Below are 24,257 nucleotides of genomic sequence, written 5' to 3' on the forward strand. Positions count from 1 at the left end.
ACTGCATGACTAAATACAAAAAGAGAATGAAACGTGGGGGAAATGCACTTTTGTTATTCAAAATCACATATCCATTTATTTACTGAATGCAATTAATCCAATCTATGGATTATGGAACCCGAGAGCATAAGGTGCACCAGTCCTTCCCAGGATATACATTCACCACCACTTATGCAGGGCCATATGCAGCTTTAGAATGTGGAAAGAAACCAAAATGCTTGGAGACATATCAATACAGATGTGCGGAGAATCCACCAGCTCAGAATTCAATCCCGGTTAACCTTTGTGTCACTGTACAAAATAACACAAATACTTCACAAATAAATATGACCTATTGCTCATCAAACTTTTAATTAATTGTGCCTCTGCTTAAGCCAAAAGAATCACTGTCTCCAAATCATTGACATTATCGAGCTAAATCTCAGTTTTTTGTACCCACTTTTTAAATTTAGTTCAACACTTAATTACAAGATTAGAAGATTAGAAGAATCTAGACAAGATCAGGCTGTTCAACTCAACAAAGGTCGTCAGTCTTATTCACTTAATTTTTCCAAAAAAAAAAAATCAAATTGAGTTTCAAATTTTCCTAAACACCTACTGTCTCCCACACTACTTGGTAGCTTATTCCAAGTGTCTATGGCTCTCTGTGTAAAGAAAAACTTCCTAATTTTTGAGTGAAATTTACCCTTAACAAGTTTCCAACTGTGTCCCCGTGTTCTTTGTGAACTTAGTCTTGATCCACTGTACTAACCCTTCATCATTTTAAACACTTCAGTCATGTCTCCACGATATTGTAGATATGCATATATTTATCATACTTTTCAATGAATCTGCAATTTTTATTAATCTTTACTTTTCCCTGTTTTCTTTTCCAGTTCTTCCATGGTGGTTCTCTGGTCAAAGTACTGTGAAGCTGTCTGTGATGTTTGAATGTTTGAATGAAAGAGGATACCCCAACCTGCCACGAGACCCTCTGTATGGAATCCTCTAAGATGAAGCCTTAAAAAATAAAGCACTAGGGCGGCACAGCGGCGCAGTCGTAGCACTGCTACCTCGCAGTAAGGGAACCTGGGTTTGCTTCCTGGGTCCTCCCTGCGTGGAGTTTGCATGTTCTTCCCATGTCTGCGTGGGTTTCCTCCTGGTGCTCCAGTTTCCTCCCACAGTCCAAAGAAATGTAGGTTAGGTGCATTGGTGATCCTAAATTGTCCCTAGAGTGTGCTTGGTGTGATTTGTTCCTGCCTTGCACCCTGTGCTGGCTGGGATTGGCTCCAGCAGACCACCGTCACCCTGTGTTAGGATATAGCGGTTTGGACGATGACTGACTGACTAAAAAACTATTTAAGAACAGAATGCCCAGAGGTGGCTGGGTGGTCTTTTGGCCTGGAACCCCTACATATTTTGTTTTTTTTTTCTCCAACTTAACTATTTTTTTTTTCTGGCCAACAAACCATTGTATCACACTGTCATATCAATATATTTCAGGACTCCATTTACTTTAATTATATATCTTTCCTATTTAAGTGTGCATTATTTAGTTTTGCATACTGTTAATGCATCATTTTTCTTATCTTAAGTTGTTTTTCTTTCAATGTAACTATTTTATTAACATCTTGAAAAGCACTTTAAGCTACATCATCTGTATGAAAATGTGCTATTTTGAACTTATTTTTGAACTTTTGAATGATATATTGCTGCCATCTTTTATATCAGCAGTGCAGTGACATAATGTGTTGCAACACAGCCAGCCTGGTACCATTGCTATCAACATGTGTAAAACAATGATCAAAAAGTATAACAACCAAAATAATTACAATATTTCATTCAGAACTGAATTACAAACAAAAGTTTCCCAAATGAAATCCTAGCTAAAAACAACTGAGATAAAAGGTGTGAAAATGCAGAACTTGTTTGTCAAAACAAGCAAATCATAACATGCACTACTAGGATCCTGACAGTGACATCTTGAGACTAGAAAGTGAGTAGTAGTTATAAAAGTAATGTGTAAACTTATGATAAAGAGTGGAACAGTTTCTTATTTGATCAGATGTAAATGTTATGTATTCGAATGAATTTATGCATACGTATGAAGGCACACACTTTGGTTAGCACCACTCTACTCTATTTATTGGGGCAATCTTTTAACTTTAAATAGGGTGCACAATGATGGTACTGCATCACAGCTTCAACAGACTTAATTTGACTTCTGACCCTCTCGCAATCAATGCGTGAAATTTACATTTTCTCTTCACTTTTGCATGGGATTTTCTCCAGGTTGTCCTATTTTTCTTTCACATTCCAAAGATATTCATCTTAGACTTATTATCAAATAGCTGAGCAGAAACTGATGTTTTGCCTAAAACCATTATGGTTGAGTTCTTTTGTTAATTTTTTTATATAATTACAAATTTTTCTCAGTGTTATTCTGAGTGGATTCCTGCATTATTAAATATGTATTTTATGAATTATTGCTGTGTCACTATGAAAATAATTAACTTTTCTTTTAGAAATAGTTTGCCACCATTGTTATAGGCACCATTGTTGCTATTGTCTTTGAGAGTTGCTTTGGGTGTCATTATTAGTGCAATCTACTATATAATAAAACAATAAGGTGTGTGTCTCCAGTCCCTCTTTTGATCTGATTGGTCAGTTTGGCTTTATTGATACAAGAGACGAGGAAGTGTGAGTGTGAGACGTGCAGGAGGACTGTAGACATATGAAGCATGCTGAGATGGCAGGTATAAAATGAGACAGGAGATGAGAAAGGCACCTGGCAGACGAAGCTGGTGTTTTGGGAAAGCGCTTACAAATACAGAGATACACACACATACACAAATACAGTTAAAAAAACAATGAAGGAACATGTAGGACAAGAGATAACAAATATTTTATATTTATTCTATTACCTGTCTTCAACAGGTTCTGTGGTTAGTGGTTTATAAGCCAGCAGTGGGAGGCAATTGTCACCCAAGTACCAACTAGCCCATATTTTTAAGTCTCACTTTCTGACCACAGTTTTGGTTTACACTCTGATTTAGACAATTAGATTTAGATTCCTCTAGTTTTTGACTTTTTCTTGTCTTTTTCTCTTTCTTCTGACCTTAATTGCCCTTGTGGTTTGCCTCTTATCCATCTTCACAATATAAAAACAGGCTTTGGCTTCAATGCCATATTCATAAATGTCCATTTATTCCCCTTCCAACAGAGCAATAAAATAGAAGTTTTTGCCGAAACTTTGTGTTTTAAACCATCACAACTTCCCTCAATAACATCTTCCCTCTTTGTGTAAGAACTGATCATAATCACTTGTTCATGTTTGTTAGCTAACTTGATTCAAATTTTCATTTACCCAATCTAAAGTTGTTCACCAGCACTGGTTACTAATCAGTCAATCAAAGCTTTTATACTTTATGTCCAACGCCATACAAACTAATGGACAAACTGAAGTCAATTCAACATAGATATGCACATTTTGAAGGGGTTCACAGCAAATGATTTAAGTCATTTAGGTCATAATCATTAACTGTCACTGTAACCGCTTAGTTAAAATATTAACAGTGTTAAAATGTACATTTTTTACATGTCAGCCCAAAATAAGACTGAGAATACTGATCTTTCTACACATTTTTAGGGTGTTTTGTGCAATATTTTAAAACATATACAGTTTGCTTGGTTTCAAGTGACAGTGTGATGTACTGCAGACTGTAGTCATCTGTCAGATTTATTCCAGTGACAGTTTAGTAAGCTAAATGTCAAGTTATCAGACATAAGATGACATTGTTTATGCTGTTTCTGTTTTGCCACAAAGGGACAGCAATCAGGAAAAACAGAAAGAGAGAGAGAGAGACTGACTGCCAATTAACTAGCAAGGGTCTGAAGCCAAAAGACCAAATTGAAATCTAAATAAGTCTAAAAATGCTAATGTTGTGATTGAAACTCACTGGTAAACACAAAAATAGAAACCAGAAAATAAGAGTCCTAAGGGAACCCTGAATTAAGACCCCCTCCGGCCCCTGGGTGACTTAACTTCTTAACAGATATGCAGAATGATCATACTTTAAACATTGTAGAGCACAGACACCCAGTAGTTTAATGCTATGTGGTAGTTCCCATTCTTGCATTTACAATGCGGAGACTTGATCGTTTTTTCGAGAGAGGGGGTCTGCTTTGGTCATTTTGGCACAAAGAGACTCAAATTGGCTCCTTAAGCAGCGGGATTGGTGAAAATGCCCCCATGCCATTGCCCTGCTGCTAGATCTGCCCCCGCCCTAGGGGTTTCATAAGAATAGTCAGAAAGCAAGCAAGAGTCTGAACCAGGAAGACAAAATTCACTCCAATGCAAGTACTCAAAAAAAAACATGAGAATGCACAAACAAAGCAAATGTCCCAACTGTCTAAAAATCCTCCTCCTAACTCAATAGTAAATTGTTTGTTTGTTCAGAAGTACTCTGGAACTTGGACACAAAGTATTATGTGGCCATTTTATATATATATATATATATATATATATATATATATATATATATGAGGAATCAAGACACAATCCATCCAGTCATCTCTGAATCATGTGCCTAGCGACCAGAAACATGTAAAATACTGGCCACTGTGATTCAACACAAAATGAAACATCCTAATAAATATGGTAAATGATTTTCATAATAATAAAAACACCCAAAATAAAAAATAATGTCTGGGATTTCTTGAAAGGAGTATAAAATTCCAAATGATGACAGCTAGCCAAAGTCAAAGATGAAAAGAGCAAGCAAAATTTTGATCAACTGAAAAACATTATTATAAGTACATCATATTTGAATTTTATTTGTGAAACACTCACAAAGTTGGACAGCAAGATTAGGGTGTTGTCATTTTAAAAAGGGTGACACAGAGACATCTGGTCAGAGATTCTAGAAAAACCAAGTAAATGGTCGAAGCAGAAGGCCACACTTTCACCTCCATCAGTGAGTGACTATAAAAGATTCAGGGATAATTTCTACCCACAAGTCAAGCTGTAACATAGCAAACAATGTGTATAAATATATAATACTTACATATCCGCAATTGTCCATTAGGCAGCTTCGGTGGCCGTCTAGGGTGCCATCACCTGTGGAGCACCATTTATGACAATTAATTGACATATGCTCAGGACACTGAGGGTGACCCTTCAACCAACAGGTCATTGTAGTCTAGTAATACTCACTACCTGAAATGGACAACAAGAGTCGACATCTGTCAACCCCACATAGGGCTCCAGATTGGCTTCAACCAGCACTGCAAATACGTATTGAATAAAATTGCATATAATTGTGTATATGCTGCATATATATATACCTTTCTGTATTGTATTTTTGTCAACTGTTTTGAGGTTACATGTAAGTATGAATATCATAGTATGATAAATACATGACAATAATTTTTCACTTGACTTTCTTTTCCTTATTGCTTTGTTCCTGTGACCCAATGTAATCACAACAAACTCTGGATGTGCTTACATGGCACATTTGGTGTCATTACTTGCTGTCATGCTATGCTACAGCCACCATTTTGTCCCAGCAATAGTTATATGGACTCCAGCCACAGCAGTAGAGAATGTAAAATCTGCCCTCTGAGATATTGTAGACAGCAAGGCAACGGGGGCTTTGGTTTGAAAGGAAGGAAATCAACATAGCAAAAAGCTACTCCAATGAAATGCCAGAACCTGGTGTAGAGGAAGTACGCCACCAAGAAGAAGCAGCCAGTTGTGCCAAAGCCATAGCCCAAGCAAAGCAAGGAAACCAGATGAGGTGAGGAATATTATTTAGAGTGAGTTGTGGAGTATAAAAGCAAAGATGTTAGCTTCACCATCAGAGCCACATATGATGTTCTGCCCTCTCCCACAAATCTAACTCTTTCGCTTGGGGAGCATCCAGCTTTTCTCTCATGTGGTGTTCCTGAAGCCCTCAAGTACAGTGTTTCTCAGCCACTAGGTCACAGCCCACTTTTGGGTCATAGGCTGCCACAGGTGGATCTCGAGTTTATATTGTTTATTTATATTGGTAGTGGGTCGCAGTGTGTCATCATCTCTCTCCAGCTCTAAAGATTGTGCTAGTTTCAAAAAGGGGGACACCCCTCTCGATCTGATGATCACACTCCATTTGCCAAATGAACAACAACATTTATTTATATAGCAAATTTTCATACAAAAGATGTAGCTCAAAATGCTTTACAGGATGAAGAAAGAGAAAAAAGACAAAATACAGGAATTAAATTAGGCAATACTAATTAACATAGAATAAAAGTAAGGTCTGATGGCCAGGGAGGACAGAAAAAACAAAAAAAACCTCCAGACGGCTGGAGAAAAAAACAAAATCTGCAGGGGCTCCAGGCTACAATACCACCCAGCCCCCACTAGGCATTCTACCTAACATAAATGATCTCAATCAGTCCTCATGGTTTTCAGGCTCCACTTGGAAGAATTTGATGATCACGGTCATGTGGACCTCTGGCCTTCAATCCATCAATGTAGGGACATCACGGTGCTTTGCTCAGGTGGTGGTAGTGGTGCAGATTGCCACCACAGAAAACCGGAAAAAGAACAGATGAGAAAGTAGTTAGGGGTTAGTAAAGATTGTGTAGCTATGACAAAAATGATAATTAAATGCATATACAGAGTATCAGGGTTAAACTAAAATGAAGCTATGAGAAAGCCATGTTAAAATAATGAGTTTTTAGCAGTTTTTTAAAGTGCTTCACCATATTAGCCTGGTGAATTTCTATTGGTAAGCTATTCCAGATTTTAGGTGCATAACAGCAGAAGGCTGCCTCACCACTTCTTTTAAGTTCCACTCTTGGAATTATAGGCAGTCACTCATTTGGAGATCTAAGATTACGATTTGGAGTGTAAGGTGAGGGGCATTCTGAAATATAAGATGAAGCGAGATTATTTAAGAATTTGTAAACCATAACCAGTAATTCTGAAGTCAATTCTAAATGGCACAGGTAACCAATGTAGTGACATCCAAACTGGAGAGATGTGCTCAGATTTTCTTTTCCTAGTTGAGATTCTAGCAGCTGCATTCTGCACTTGTTGCAATCAATTGATGTCTTTTTTAGGTAGTCCTGAGAGGAGTGAGTTACAGTAATCTATCAGACTGAAAACAAAAGTGTGAACTAATTTCTCATCATCTTGCAGAGTAATAAGAGGTCTAACTTTTGCTATATTTCCTAAGTGAAAAAATGCTGTCCTAGTAATCTGATTAGTATGTGATTTAAAATTTAGATCAGAGTCAATAATTACCCCTAAATTCTTTACCTCTGTCTTGACTTTTAATCCTAATGGATCAAGTTTATTTCTAATACCCTCACTATATCCATTTTTGCCAATCACTAAAATTTCTGTTTTCTCCTTATTTAGTTTGAGAAAATTACTACTCATCCATTCAGAAACACAAGTAAAACATTGTGTCAATGAACCAAGAGAGTTGGGGTCATCAGGCACTATTGATAAATACAGTTGTGTGTCATCAGCATAGCTCTGGTAGCTCACGTTATGCCTTGAGATAATCTGACCCCAATAGAAGCATGGAGATCGAAAAGAGCAGCGGACCCAGGATAGAGCCTTGTGGAACACCATATAGAATATCATGTGCCTTTGAAGTATAATTACCACAACTAACAAAGAATTTTCTACCTGCCAGGTAGGATTCAAACCAATTTAAGACAACGCCAGAGAGGCCCACCCACTGACTAAGGTGATTTCTAAGAATATTGTGATCGATGGTATCAAATTCGACACTCAGATCTAAGAGGATGAGAACAGATGAAGACACTTATACAGTAATCCCTCCTCCATCGCGGGAGTTGCGTTCCAGAGCCACCCGCGAAATAAGAAAATCCGCGAAGTAGAAACCATATGTTTATATGGTTATTTTTATATTATCATGCTTGGGTCACAGATTTGCGCAGAAACACAGGAGGTTGTAGAGAGACAGGAACGTTATTCAAACACTGCAAACAAACATTTGTCTCTTTTTCAAAAGTTTAAACTGTGCTCCATGACAAGACAGAGATGACAGTTCCGTCTCACAATTAAAAGAATGCAAACATATTTTCCTCTTCAAAGGAGTGCGCGTCAGGAGCAGAGTCTGTCAGAAAGACAGAGGAAAGCAAACAAATCAATAGGGCTGTTTGCTTTTAAGTATGCGAAGCACCGCGGCACAAAGCTGTTGAAGGCGGCAGCTCACACCCCCTCTGTCAGGAGCAGGAAGAGAGATAGAGAGAGAGATAGAGTTTGTTTTTCAATCAAAAATCAATACGTGCCCTTCGAGCTTTTAAGTATGCGAAGCACTGTGCAGCATGTCGTTTCAGGAAGCAGCTGCACAAAAGATAGCAACGTGAAGATAATCTTTCAGCATTTTTAGACGAGCGTCCGTATCGTCTAGGTGTGCGAACAGCCCCCCTGCTCAATCCCCCTACGTCAGGATCAGAGAAAGTCAGCGCAAGAGAGACAGAAAAGTAAGCCGGGTAGCTTCTCAGCCATCTGCCAATAGCGTCCCTTGTATTAAATCAACTGGGCAAACCAACTGAGGAAGCATGTACCAGAAATTAAAAGACCCATTGTACGCAGAAATCCGCGAACCAGCAAAAAATCCGCGATAAATATTTAAATATGCTTACATATAAAATCCGCGATGGAGTGAAGCCGCGAAAGGCGAAGCGCGGTATAGCGAGGGATTACTGTATTGGAAAAAGTGGGTCACAACACCAAAAAGGTTGAGAAAAACTGCTCAGGCATGTTCTGTTTGGTTATAAGGCAAAAAAGACAGAATAAGAAATGATACAATCAGATATGCAACAAAAGCGGAAGAGATATCTAAGAAAGTACAGGACAGTAAGTTGAAGTTATATGGATATGGATTATAGGAGCAGCAATTAATATGTGGGCAAAGGAGAGATGGGAATGGAAGTACAGGGGAAAAGAATGCAAGGTTGACCAAAGCAGAAGTGAATGATAAAAGTAAAAGAAGATCTGAAGGAAAACGGTCTGACTGGGGATGAGGTGGAGGACCATGCTTTTCTTAGAAGGGTGATCAAGCACATCAATCCAACATATAAGTGGAAAAAGGTGAAGACAAAGAAGAAGAAAAAAAAAGAAATAAACCATTGATAGAATGGAGTGAATGGTTGAAAAAATGAAGTTACATTGAGACAAAGCAGTTACAGACTTAACAAGAATGGTTCATTGTTATAAATAGCTAGTGTTGGCACATGTCCTTATGGGAAAGCTACAGCTTTTTTTCTTTTACAGTACTCTGGTTCAATAAAAAAGACCCCCGTTTGATTTAGTATAGAAACTGTCTCTCTCCTGGTGAGTGGTGGAAAAGTTCACATCTAAACTTAGGCATCCACACATTTCACACTTCTCAACTATTGCACTAGCTAGCCTTTAATTGGCTGTTAGCATTTAGGATCTAATTGCCAATGGCTGCAAAATTATTTAATGACCTATTTAAAGGCTTGCAATTAGCTCTCTCAAGAGGGTGATAATTTCTCCACAGCTGAAATGATTCTCTGAGTTGGAACTTGACCTTTGATAAGAGACCATTTAAGAGGTGCAATCACAGCCAGGGGTAGAATGGTGTTGCTCTCCACTGAGGACACTCCAATTAACCAAGCAAGAAACATTTTCACATAGCCATACAAAAACAGCAGGATATTTGAGTAAATGAAAGGTAGATTTCTTTGAGTTTGTTTTCAAGGAGCCTGCAACACCAGTGGTTTATCTAATGCACAGAGCTCATAACAAATATATTAAACATTCTCAGACCTGTTTCATCCATTTTCAGGATTCAGGGGGGCAAATGGAAAAACAGACTTAAGGCAATAATCAACCCTAGATGGCTAGGTTGTCAGTCGCTAAGCTTGTTCTTTCTCACACTTTCACTGACACTCACATTTGAAATTGCTAATCATTCTAAAACGTAAGTCTTTGGGAATGTGGCAGAAACACTTGAGTACCTAGAGAAGTGTTTATGCAAGCATGAGAAGAACATTTAAAACCCACAGATATAGGATTCAAACCCAAGGCACTAATGCAGCACTAACCATTACATTATCATCGTACATGTCTTGCCTTTCTGTGATGATTTCTGGGAGAGTAAGAGCTGACATTATGAAAGGAACTAGTATAGTGGTACTGTTACTTCAAACTCCATTCAACAAGAAAATGGGGACACAGTTGGAAATGTGTTCAAGGTAAATTTCACACAAACATTTAAAATAATTCAAAGACAGATGGAATAAATTACCAAGTAGTGTGGTAGAACTTAAGTGACCTGGCCTGTTGTAGTCCAAATTTTTCTAATGTACCAATATGATTAAGACATAATTTCAGATGCCTTAAAGCAGGCTACCCATAGCTTAAAAACTACTCATTACTCCTTAAATCTACTATAAATGAATGGCAGCAACAAGAGATGTATTAGCCATCTGCACTCTGCAATGAATTAAAATTTAAAAGATGGACTTCATTTAGGATATCTGTAGTGTGATACAGTATCGTGAAAAAGTGTCCACTTCCCAGTTTTGACTATTAGTATAAATTTTGTGACATGTTCTTGGCAAATTCTTGGCAAACAAGTAAGGGGGAGAGGTGGGCACTGCTTTTCTTTAAAGTATTTAACAATGTTTTAGCAAACAGTGCCCATATTTTGCCCATTGTAAGCATACAATTGAATGACTTGATGTGTGGATTATTTGACATAAGTAATGTGAGAATTTTTTGCATTGGCATTGGCATTTTTATAATTGTTTGCTGTGGTCCAGCATTGGTCTCAATAGACACCAATTCTGTCAAAAAGTTCTCATTAGTAAGATTAAAAAAATGTTGTCAGTCACCACTACAAGCAAAATTAAATAACATATAAAAATCTATTATTTTTGCGTGCTGTATTTCTTTAATAAGTGGCTGCAATGATTACAACCAAATGCTTCCTATAATCCAATATCAATATTTCACTTTCTTATTTAGGAATTTTAGCCCAGTTTTCTTTGTAGAGTTGTTTTAATTCAGAAACATAGGCATAGTATGAACTATTCATTTCAGGTCAAGTCACAGCATGTGTATTTGGATAAGGAAGCTTAGTATAAAATAGAAAATGGTTTCTGTGTTATATTGGCATTTTTCATAATTTTTTTATGCTTTATCCTGAATGAATTCTGGTTAATTCAGATGTCTCTTCTGAGGTTTTGAAACTCAAGGATTCTGATTATGAAGTCTGATTTTGAGTTTAATGCATTTTGGAGAAATGTGTAATTTCTTAGCGTTTTGCCTTGACATTATTTTTTTTTGTTCTTGGATGCTGACAATTTGTGAATTTTGTCGTCATGATGTAGAACTTGGTATCTATGTTTGGTTAGGGAGACCTAGTCTGAAGTACAAAAAGGTGTTATGGTTGGTATTTTTCAGTTTTTTTATGCTTTATCCTGAATGAATTCTGGCTCACAACTTTGATGGATCAATTGGTGAGAGACTGAAAGGCCATTTCAATATCTAGTTTGTATCTGAAGTTGCAAAAAACAAATGTCTTCTTTGGTAATTTTCAACCCTTTTATTTTGGATTTCTTACTTATAATTTTTTTTTTCAGTTCCCTGACCTTTTCATTTTTGTTCTTTGATAGATCTACTGACTCTCAATTTTGACCATGGCTAGTTTTATGACTTTGCGTATTTCCTAGTTCTTCTCATACAAAAAAAATTAAACAAAATTCTGTCTCTGTTTGAATCAGCAAATCCTCTGAGTTAATAAAACCACAAAGTTCACAACTTTTTTTTTTTCTTTTCACAAGACCCATTGGACAGTGCCCCAGAGCAATTTTAAGGTCAAGGGTGAAACAGAATAGGATCCTATTGCACCCACAACCTTTCGAATTCTCAGATTGGGTTTAGTGAAGATTACTTAGAAATACAAAGCATCATTAAAAGTTTCCAAAAATTGTACAAAACACTATCCAAAGTCAATATGTTTTGATAGCTTTCATCATTTCTATGATACAGTAATAAAATTGGATGTGGAATATACTTGGTAGGCAAAACTGCACTTGAACTCTTGGCAAAAAAGTAGTCACAGCCTTGAAAAGAAATTGCTTGAGAAAGTAAGATACCCCACACTGTGGCCTTTCTTTAATTTGAATGCAAACATGTTGGGTATGCAGTATATGCAAGTATGCAAGCAACAGACCCCTTAGACATGCACAGCTTCACAGACATTTTTTTTTCAAAATGAAAGATTGTGGTGACGTTAACAGTTAGCAACCAAACAACAGCAAAATTTTTTTACCAGAATGTAAAATCCAGATCCTAAGGTGGTTTGTCATTTGGTGGGTGCAGCAATGCGCTGTATCCGTGCATGCTCCCAATCCCCCTCTCTCTCTCTGTTTAAAATCCAGAAAAAAGAATTACTAAAATGTTAATATTTTCTAGGAATTCATAAAGTTTCAATAGTTTGAAATGTCCCCTTTCCTGAGACCTCAAAGACTTAACTTTATGTTGAGCATTGAACATGCTATACAATGCTGAACATGCTATAAGGTATTCACAAATTAATATGAAGTCCTTGGACAGCAGAACCAAATACACAATAATAATATCAAATACAGAAAGAGTGTCCTCACAGATTGCTTTATGCTGTGTTGTGCTGCACAGCACTACTCATGGTTATGGTTGACTTGTGTGACTGTCTAATTCTGAGCTTGCTATTGGTGAGGTTACTGTCTCCCTCCACTCAGACCAGTAAGCGCACTTTAATCAATGCTGCACCACTGCATGACACTAAAAGACAAAGAATGTAGCAAGACTAAGAAATAGCAAACTGCAATTATTTTCACAATTAAAAAAAAACAATATATAATGAAGGAGTGTGATTTCCGAAGTAGTGGCTCTGAGAATGATAGTGCATGTCTTTACATGGCTGACTATTCAAGTTGTGTGATTTTATTATGGACGCTGAATTGAAATAAATAGCCTTTACACACTAATCTATTAGAACGTTTCAGTGGGCCCAATATGTCTTCATTAATTTGGTTATTTATAGCACACTCCCTGGGTGCGTTAATGGATGCATTCATTCAAGTCTGAAGGAGATGGCAACTGGGTTAAATAAAATGAGAACTGGGCTTCAATCCAGTGTCTGCAATTTTACAGGTATGCCAGGGGGTGACCTACCACAGCCTGTAAACTAGGAAAGGAACAGATGTAAAGAGAGAAGTGCCACCCAGGAGAGATTAAAAAAACTGGGAATGATTTAAAGAAGCATTCCAATGTGAATTGAGAAGATTGCAAAGGTAACCATACAAAGCATTTAATGGTGAAGAAAGAGAAAAATAGCCAAATGTATGAGAAAAGAAATTATGACATAAAGTGATGAAGACAGTATGCCAAAAAAGTCTAGAATTAAACAAAAAGACAATGTGAAGGGTTATAGACCAAGTTTAAGAGTGACAGTATTAAAATACAGTAATGGACGTTTTTGTTGATATGAATCTGGACAGATTAGGTAACATGCTGTAAAACTGAATAATTATTTAGGTAGACAAGTGAATTGAATGTAATTGCTTCTTAATGTTAACCAGTCACCAGTAAAACAAAAATTTTGTTTCATGTTTGAAGCCTTCTTTGCCTATAAAAACCACACCACTATTGAGTAGAAATATATTTTGAGTGTACGGGGTTATGGAAGACACTATTGAAGAATTGGCAAAATTATAGTCAGGGGACAGGCGAGACATTCAAAACTACAAGAGATTAGATTAAATAGATCAACGTCAAAAAAAAACAAAAAAAAAGAAAAAAAAAAAAGGTTTCACTCCAGAAGACCTAACACTATCTTGGGTTTCATACTCCTATCAGTGCTACAATTTGTTTGTAGAAGGGATGTAATACTCGGTGCCACCATCTTTTATAGGTGAGCCATGGTGACACAAAATGTAGCAGTACTATTTTGTCATGATCATAGATACAGTATACACACATAGATAGCACATTTGCTTCATCCAGACACGTCAGCCCAGTCACTATCTTGGAGGGGTTGACTTTTCATTTTAAAGGTGTATAAGGTGCAGCAGAATGGCTGCAAACTGTGAAACTTGTAAATGCAAGTTAAAGAAACCTGCACACAAGAATGGAAAAGATCACTTTTCACAAGTGAAAGCTCTCTAATATGTGTTCTAATTGTATTATTATTTGCATTTTCTATTACCAGTATTATATCTGTTATGCTAAAAATACAGACAAAGAAGCAATAAATCGATAAAAAGCTATATTGTTTTTTGTGTGGAAATATGTAGTAATATTTTATTTTGAAATCTTGAAAAAAGTTTGTGATCCATTTTACAGTTATTACAGTGTATATTTGCATATTTTCTATGTAAAGCACTTTGGGTAGATTTGAATAGTGAAATATAAATGTATATGTATTCTTATTAGTAGTAGTAGTGTGCAAAATGATACTGTTTCCAGGATATTAAAATCTGTGACTTTGGATTATGCTTCCTGCCAAAAGTTTAAAATTGACATTCATAATGGTCATTGATATGCCATTTAATAATAGCTATGCATTTAAATAAAATAGATAAGACTCTGTAAAAAAAAAAAGTGCATTGGGGAAAGTTTTAAGGGCTCAGGTGATGGTAATTTCCCACCAGAACACAAGTGCTATTTACGCAGGAGCTACAGTGCTATTTACTAACACCTTTTCTCTTCCTCCCTCTGCAAATTGTAAGATTGACGGCTTTACCACCCTTGATGTTACTTCTGGTGTCCGTCCACCTGGACCTGCCTCTTCTTGCCAGAAGTCCTTATTACCATCTTGAAGGAGTCACTCCTTAGACTCGCATCTATTAAGATGTTTCTTTTTTTTCCCAACGTATTTAAAACTCAAGTTTTGTTTACAATTATACAGGGTTTGCCTGCAGGTGCCCTAACACATTATGCTCGTTTGTGGTTTTTCTTACACTGGAGGGGAGATGCAGCACTGAGTTTTATGGAGAAGGTCGATCAAGCAGATTAACCCCACGCAAGTGGAAAGGATGAAGAGGAAGAAAAAGATAAGACACCAAAAAGTGCTTAAGATATTATATTTAAAATTTTGAATATTTTTAACACAACAGGTAGTTGATGAGATTTTGATTACTGCTTTGCAAATAAAAAGAATTCCAGATGTTAACTGTATTATCATATTATATGATATTATAATATGACTGTCAATGCTCTTCCAAGGAGTCTACTACATTTGTGCTCCTCTTAGAGTGTTTGAAGATAAGTTGCAGTTCCACATGACTCCTGCTTTTCCTGTTCTGTGCAAATTAACACAGATGGGCCCTTGACCAACTTGTTGGTGAGGATTTATAGTCAGGGGGTATTACAACTGTACCCAAGTATAGGTTCAGGACTTTACTCAAGTTTTGTTGTTTTAAATGTATTCTATAAATAAAATTGATTTGACTTGAAAAAATATTTTTTTTATTGGACGTAAGAGCATATACAAACTGTGCACTTGTAACTTGACGCTGTTTCATGGAATTGTTAGATTATAGGCTTAGTTAAAAGTACTAAAGCAATAAACAGCTATACATAGTTGTCTAGTGCAGGTCAAAATACTGCATGAATAGTGAAATCCCATTGAATATCAGGCAGACAACAAAGAAAATAATAACAATGACAGAAATAATATAACTTGCTTGAAATCAAAACAGCATTGGGCATCAATAAAACAGAGAATTTTCTTAGTACCTCATTGTGGTTGAATTAAGATTATTTTGCCCATGAGGGAATCAGAATGTTATTCCAAACAATGTTTATTTTCATTTGTCTATTCTGTGACTTACTCAAAGGTTTACATTATCATTATGTTGTTGTTTTTATTATTATTAGATTTTTCACTTTTCTGTATGCTGAAGAGGTGTCACATTATTATCTTTAGGTATCTTTGGAGAAAACAGAATCTACTACATATTGTGGTTCAAACCATTACTGCTATTTATAACAAAGGTTTTACAAATAATACACAATGTAAATCTGAAAATTGGCTAAGGTTATGCTGGTATGTTTAACAATTATAACAAAACAAAGTTAGTGAAAATCTGTTGAAATATGAAAGTTACTGATTTTAACATAAGAAATCGGAATGACTCCATACATGCATATGAGTTTAGAAGCAGGTGCACAGGTATATTATACTGTATAATGGGAACATCAGGCAATGCAGCATCTATGTGTACAATGGATATAGTGACTGTAAACAACATGGGTACAGCCAAGCTAAGATTATCCTACAAAGTTATTCACATCTAAAAAGAAAAGGGAATCAAAAAGGCATTATAATATAATAAACATCCATCCATCCATTATCCAACCCGCTATATCCTAACTACAGGGTCAAGGGGGTCTGCTGGAGCCAATCCCAGCCAACATAGGGCACAAGGCAGGAAACAAACCCCAGGCAGGGTGCCAGCCCACCGGAGTATAATAAACAATAAGAAATAAAAAAACATTCTAAAATAGCACAAGTAGACTTGGGGAAGTTCAAATTTTAAATTTATGATAATTGTGTTTTCTGATTTACTTTACTTGATCCTTCTGAAATCTCAGCTTGGATACACTTAAATAGCTCAGAAAACATGGACTACAAATTTGGACTGGTAGTTTACCAGTGGCTTACCCTTTATATCCTCACAATGTACTCTAATCTCTAATAGTCACTTGGCTGAGAGCAACAGCGATGGGTAGTGAACCGGAGGACATTCTGCATCCAAATATGGATAACTGCTTTAATATACTGAACGCATCTGTTGTCAAATGTTTTAGGCCCATACGTTAAGTTTTGAGCTCTTTATTAATTTTTCTTGATCTTCCCCGAGGTATAGAAATGTTTTTGGATCATTTCTGGGGTTTTTATACTTAGATAATCAAATTATTGTATTATTTTCTGGATTAGAGCTCCCATTAAAAAGTTTTTACGTTGGTGTTGTTTGACTGCATTTTGTTTTGTCCATATGTGATGCTATGATGAGGGACATTTCTATGACATTTTATCCCAGGATAAATCTGGATGACAATGTCATCATAGGCATAACTATTTAAAGTTCATCCAGATTGTTCTAATTTATCAGTGATTTGGATAGTTTTTCACTTTATGGTGTGACTCTTTTTCTTAATTTCTAATCTTTGCATGTTTCCTGGAGTACAAATTTTGTTCTTGCAGCTTGAGTCTTGATATTATATTTTGCCTTCTGGTTTTTTCAACTATGTTCTTTCTCCTGTTCTCACTCTAAAAAAATTAAGAGAGACAACTTGAGGATACTGAAGGAATTAATGTTGTTACATACTGTACCTTTAATCATAGTTTTAGGGAGACAAGCATCCAATGGAACATCTTGGTGTTGTACTGGTGGTGTACAACTCTTTGCACATTAACCCACACTACTTACTTTAATGATTAGGACACTCTTTCATCTTATAAGGAAGCCCAGAGTATCAGGTAGTTTACAGCAAAGACACAGTTAAGATCTCCTGGTTTCAAACCAAGTACCCAACCTCATAATGTCCTACAAACACATTTACTGTATTAACCACTTTTATTTGTATGGTCCAGTTGATCATAGGTCATAAGTGGCTGAAATGGGAGGTTAAATAGAAGTTTTCTAGTGACAGCCTGTTTACTAGAAGAAACAATGTGGTTAGGTGACTTTTATCCAAGTCACACAGAAGACTCAGGAAATTTTGGGACTATGATGCCACCATTATATCATCAGCAAACACTGGAAACATTAGATCACAGCAACTCAAGTAGAAAACATAACAATACGATTTAACAAAAGTAATAAAATTTGAAGGGGCTTTCCAATTCTAACTTTCTTTTTGATTGGATCACACAGCTTCTAAATAGCATAAGTATTGTAAATAGCATAAGTATTATGATCACACACAATGAACAAAATACTGTAAGCTGGGAAACCAACGGGGGGATGGAAAAATCCAAGAAATGCACATTTTCTTAGAAATACTTAACCTTCTGTTTTACTATAGAAATAAAAATGAGTAATAAAGTTCAAAGAGACAACTGTGATAAAGCGGTCCGAATTGTGACTTGAGTCAAAAAGGGGCAAATCTTGAAAAGAACCAACTAAATAAATGGACTGGGAGAAAAAAAAACAAGAGCAGAGCTAAAGGGACTCAAAAAGTAGAGTTTTGCTTTACCAAAGTAACAAATTAACCAAAGCCAAAATGACAGACAAAATTCAAAGTCTGAAAACAAAAATGCCAGAAGATAAAAACTCTAACTGAAAGAGATTCCCTAATTAAAAGAAAAATCATGAGCAGTCATTTATTTTTATTTACGTCTAGAACTTGAACATCTAATTTAGTGCACCACCATCTTATACAGCAGTCAGAAGATGATGACCTGGCAAGAGGGAGCTGATAGTAGAAATAGCCTGATCACGACCAATTTAAAATAATGATTGTGAGATGTTACAATGAAAAGGTAAATAATAATTAAAGCACTGATGAATTTCGAGAAGAAATCTGAAAAAAAAAATTCTACATTAAGAAATGTGAAGATTATGAAGCCAAAAAGATGAGGAGGTGCTTTGCTATTGAGACACAAAAGTCAATATTTCAGCTGGGCAGTTATTGGTATACTTGGTAGTTGTTCTGCCAAAGGTGAAAACTGGCAGACCAAAGAGCAGGAAGAATCAAAGGACCAGGATCTTTACCAAAACTAGCAGTGGACCTATAAACTGGACAACTAAACCCAATGTGTAAACCAAAAATCAAAGGCTTAAAACTTAGCCAAAACTTTCTTTGAACAGAGATTGCCAGGATTCACTCGCAAAAGAGAAAGTATCCCTAATCTTGGACACTGACCCTTGTCTGGCACTGGTTTATCATTGACCTCATGTAATGCATTTTCTGGTGGCTTTGGCTTGGTATTGGAGACCTGTGTCTTAGTAATTGGGCTTCACTTGCCTATGGGGTAGGTGAGTAGGCTCTGGGAGAATGGCTGTGGCAGCGGCAAGGAGACTCTGCTGGCAGTTTGGTTCGAGTGAGGAGGCCAATTTCCTGTTTGGACCCTCGAGCATCAGCATACTGACATCCTGGAGTTCCTTCATTTAATGCTGGGGAAGGACGTCCTAAGGTGTCCTAAGGTCCTGCGTGTGTCATGGAAGGGTAATCAGTTCACAAAAAGATGCATGTAAGTGGTCATGCTAAGGAGACATAAAGGAGTTCAAGGAGTGAAAGAGAATGTGAAAATAATGCCTGAAGTTGGAGGCACATGCATGTGAGTAGAGACATCTGTAGATATGTGAAATGTGAAATAAATGTGAATTTCCCCTTGGGATTAATAAAGTATCTATCTATCTATCTATCTATCGATAGAGAGACTTCTGTTGAGAATGAGTGTATATGGCCAGAAGGTCTCAGCGGTGTCACTGATTGGGTGATGCTAGGATGGTGTTAGTGATTGGCCAGGTAAACTGGCCCAGCATATGAAGCTGAAAGACACCCAGCAGCAGTTGTCTTTTAACAATCTGGTGTTGGGGAGAGAAAGGCAGCTGACCGAATTAAGTAGTGATCCTTGTACAGTATCACTGATTTACATGTATATTTGTACTTGTGTCAAGTTTCACTTTTTCTTTAGATAACAGTAACTTACTTTGTATTTTGAACATTTTGAACCAGTTTCCTCTTTTTTTGTATTGTGTAGGCTGCAGACTTAAGATAGCGGTTGGGGGCTAGCCTGCTTTGTGGAACTTTTGGGTGCATCACCACCTTTTGCCATGTCTCTAACACTTTATCAAAACAGTAAACATGGTGTTGTGAAACAGCAATAAAACAAATCTTGAAACAAAATTAAAGTGAAACCAGAAAGTGCAGCATTCCAAACCCTAAGAAAAAATGCAAATGTTCCGATGAAAAATTTTTATGGCCCAAGAAAGTTTTGAAAAATATATTTAAAGTAGATGATTATGGTATCAAACCCATTTACCAGCATACTGGAAGGGAAATTGTTGATAAAGTAAATTAAGAGACAAGGATTCATTTGAATTTAAGCACTGGTGATAACAAACCAGTACCCGTATTTATCAACCATCTTGGAATTTCTGCTACTAATTGCACTAAAGTCTGACTGGGATAAGAATTTGTCCTACTTTAGAGTAGGACATGAGAAATAGTTATAAATAAAGGTGTTTTGACATTATGAAGCATCTTATACCCACTGTCAGTGAGTAGTAGGAGAATGAATGACGTCACAATTTTACAACACACCACACCCCAAAATGGCACTCATGAAGGCATTTTGTAGTGTTCTGATACAAACACTAAGGCTTTATCAAATAATAATGATGATGATAACATTCAAAGCAGTAGGAGAAGAAGAAGAATAAGGAAAATATAATAATGTGGGATACTGTGTTAAGCTGCATGTAGTGGTTTCCACTTCGCAACAACATCAAAAATAATAATACAGTTTGCATCCATGACCTCCTGTATGTTGAAACTGTGATATAAATCATCACTATTGCAAAGATGCATTTTAATTGTGGCCAAGAAAAGTAACATTACCAACATCGTGGCTGACATCACATGACTTTTTGGTGTAGATGGAGCAATTACGTGACATGCAAGATTTGTTACTAATATAATTGCATCTCTGCCAAATTGATATCTTTTTATAAGTCCGTTGTTTTCTGGCATTTTCAAAACATTCTGCTTTCCCCAGAATGTGTGTGATGATCTCTGCCTGAACACCATCTTCTGGTAGCCTCTTGCAAGTTAGGAGAGCTTACAAGTTCCTAAATCCTGGGGATGTTAGGAACAGTTTCCAAATTAAGAAAAATTGATAATATGCTATTACTGCAACTCAAATTTGCATCTCTCTGAGATTTTCTGAGGCAGTTAGGAGCATTGTCCTACTCTAAAATGCTTGATAAATATGGGCACAAATCTTACAATGTTCTGTGAGTGATGGAATGAGCCATATTTACTGTGTTCTGAGCACCTCAGAAACACCACGTGCTGACTAAACTGGGAAATAGATGAACATTTTCATCAGACCAGTTAAGAACATCTGGACACCTTTCTCAAGGACATTGTGAGTAGAGATAACCAAGTCTTGTAAGCTTCTTGTGTCAAACTCCTTACTTGTTTGAGCACTGGAGGATGCCGTAATGAGAGGTGACCTGCTTTTGAGTGCATACAGCGGGTCACAGAGAATCATTTTTGATATTAGAGCCTCATGGTTTCAAACTTTGGATCTCTGACAGACACAAAGAAGCAGTGTAGGGTGGGCTGGATTGGCTGAGATGCACACAGTGAAATGGTGCTTGAGCCTGCACCTCCTGCTAGCGTTCATTTTCTCGACCACACAGCCTCAAATAATTGAAAAATAGCTTAGTAGCAAAGACTGCCAAATGTCACCCTGTAGGGGAGAGAAAGAAAAAGCCATCATTTGGTGGAAGGATACAGAGCAGGTCTGGCTCTTTTGCTGTATGCTGCAGTGACTAGGTATCTCTTACTAGCATCTTTTATTTTATTGGAATAAGGTTATATTGTTATATTGCCAAAGTTTGAAAGGAAGTAAAAAAAATTAAATTGAATTGCAATTGAAAAAGTACCTAGTATCTCCTTTCACCTTTACTGACCATCTGGAGAAAGAGGAAAATGAGATAGTGCAGAGCAATCAGAAAGAGCAACGCTCAGCTGTGAAAACAGTGATCGCTGGCTCTTGTTGCATCATTTACAAACTTTAATAACTCATTCTAAGAAAAGTCTAATTCCTGCCATCTGAGCAGACTCTTGGTGCTAATTTATACGCAGCATGATGCTTCTGACGTCCCCAAACCACAGTATCAGCTCTGGCACGTTCTCACTCAAGCTAACATCATTACTAGAGTGCAATAAAAATTCCTTCCATTCGTAGGTCAATTTTTGAAAGCAGTCATTTTCTAACATGCAAAGTGGTGTAGTCTTTTCGTACATCTGCTTTGGCTTACAGCTTAATAAAGCCTCCACCATTAAAATACACACCTCGTGCTTCAGAACAGGGTCTGGAATTAATATAGACAGGAAAACCTGGAACCATGTTTCAGAAGTGGCCATCAAGGGAGGCAAGAAAGCAGGCAGATGGAGGTCTCCGCCAGTGGCCAGTGGCCCCTTGTTCCTCACAACAATTTAAGTTTGATTAGGTAAATCAGAAAATGCAGTTTCTAAACAAGGTCACCGTGGGTGGGATGGCACGATTGGCATTCTTAAAGGGCGTTTATTGGGACCCCACTATTCCAAGTGCTAGACAGAAATGACTGATACTCGATCAAGTTTTTATATTGTAACAGAAGGTATTTATAAGGAACAATGCACTTTATGATTGGACAATACAAACCCTAAATTAGATACACTATTTAGAATTGTAAAAAGCAGAGAAGGAATCTTGTCTGTTTAATTTCTGTATTCATGCTGTTTCTACCCAATGTGAATTAAAGTATTATTACCGATGTCTTGTAATGCTGCTGTATTACTTTCTGAGCACATACCTGAAATTAAGGATGTCAGATCAAATGTCATTTTTTGAATATAATTCAAATGTTTATGTATAACATGCAAAAAACATTCAGATGTACACAAATGGTTGTGTGCTTGTACTCACTAGTTTTAGAATCACATTACTCCACATTATTTTACAGATTTCCTTTTTGAATGGTTAGCTTGTATCATCACTAGTAAAATGGACAACTGTTTTGTTCTTAAACACATCCCTTCATAACACATTTTGGGATGAATTTCTCTGCCAAGCTGCACTTCATTTGGGTTTGTTGTTATAATAATACCAGATTTTTAAACCTTGAAATTTGTTCTTTAACCTGAGATGTGTGACTTGCTGTTTTTTATGCAGAAACACTTAACCATTCATCACAGCTAGAAAAAGCAGATTACTTTCTTATTAAAAAAAAAAGGTAAAATAACTGCCATATTTCTGAGTTTTCTTTTATTGACATACTGTAGCAATCTTCCTTATTAAGGACCTTTAAAGACCTTTTCGGTGCCAGCAATGCTCATTTTAGTTAACACAGTTAATCTGTAATTTCGCACAGATTCAACAAGAGCTTGGTGGTGGGGGCATATGTAAAAAATTGTTAAGGTGAAATTTGCATAAATGTTAAGTTTTTTCTTCACATAGAGAACCATAGACACAAGGAATAATTACCAAGTAGTGTTTGTGCAAAACTTACCCTTATCAAGATTTCATCTCTGTTCCCGTATTCTTGCTGAACTAATTTTAAAGTCACAGTCTCAATCCATTGTACTAATTCCCTTCATAATTTTAAACTCTTCAATGCTTCATGTCTCCTCTTAGTGTTCTTTAGCTTAAACTGAAAAGGCCCAGCTCTGCTAATCTTTCCTCATAATTTATCCCCTGTATCCCTGGAATGAGCCTAGTCACTCTTCTCTGGACATTTTCTACCGTTGCTATGTCCTTTTTGTAGCCTGAAGACCAAAACTGCATACAGTACTCCAAATGAGGCCTCACCAGTGCATTGGACTTGGACTTGTACTGTACACATCAGGGCTCTATATAACCTAACATTCTGTTTACAAGCCGCAGTTTTCAACTGTGTATTTTAAGAAACATTGCATGTGTCATAAACTGACACATTGTAATAAAAAAAATTAATAAAATATATTCATATTAATTAAATATTTAAAAAAGGGAACATGAAGTACATATGTGCATGTATACACTTATAATTCTCAAGCCACATATTTAAATATATACTTAATTTTGTAATTTGAATATTCAGTTGTAAATTTTATGCAATTTACAGCCCAACTTGGAATCTACATTTTAAAGTAATTTCTTAAGAAAAACAAGTTAAAGGGTTAGAAATTGTCAGTGTTGCTCAAGCAAATACTGACTGCATTGCTATACCATAGATTTTGTCTACTAACGTTTGTGCCAAGTGGTCATACAAATACATGAATGTATGAATATGAGCTGACTGCTGATGTTAATGAGGTTAATGATGTTACTGCTGATGCTTTTGTTAAAAACAGCCTGCTGATCTCTTCAAATGCATTGCTAAAATGAATTTTAAGTTGTTTGACATTTAGAGATTTTGATATATTTCACACATCCATCCATTTTCTAAGCTGCATGACTAATTCAGGGATCCTGAGAGCCATTGCCTTCCCTGGAAACCTGCCATCCCAGACTAAACTCCCACAATCA

This window comes from Erpetoichthys calabaricus, chromosome 5 (assembly GCF_900747795.2).
Source record: "Erpetoichthys calabaricus chromosome 5, fErpCal1.3, whole genome shotgun sequence".
Taxonomy (NCBI): domain Eukaryota; kingdom Metazoa; phylum Chordata; class Cladistia; order Polypteriformes; family Polypteridae; genus Erpetoichthys; species Erpetoichthys calabaricus.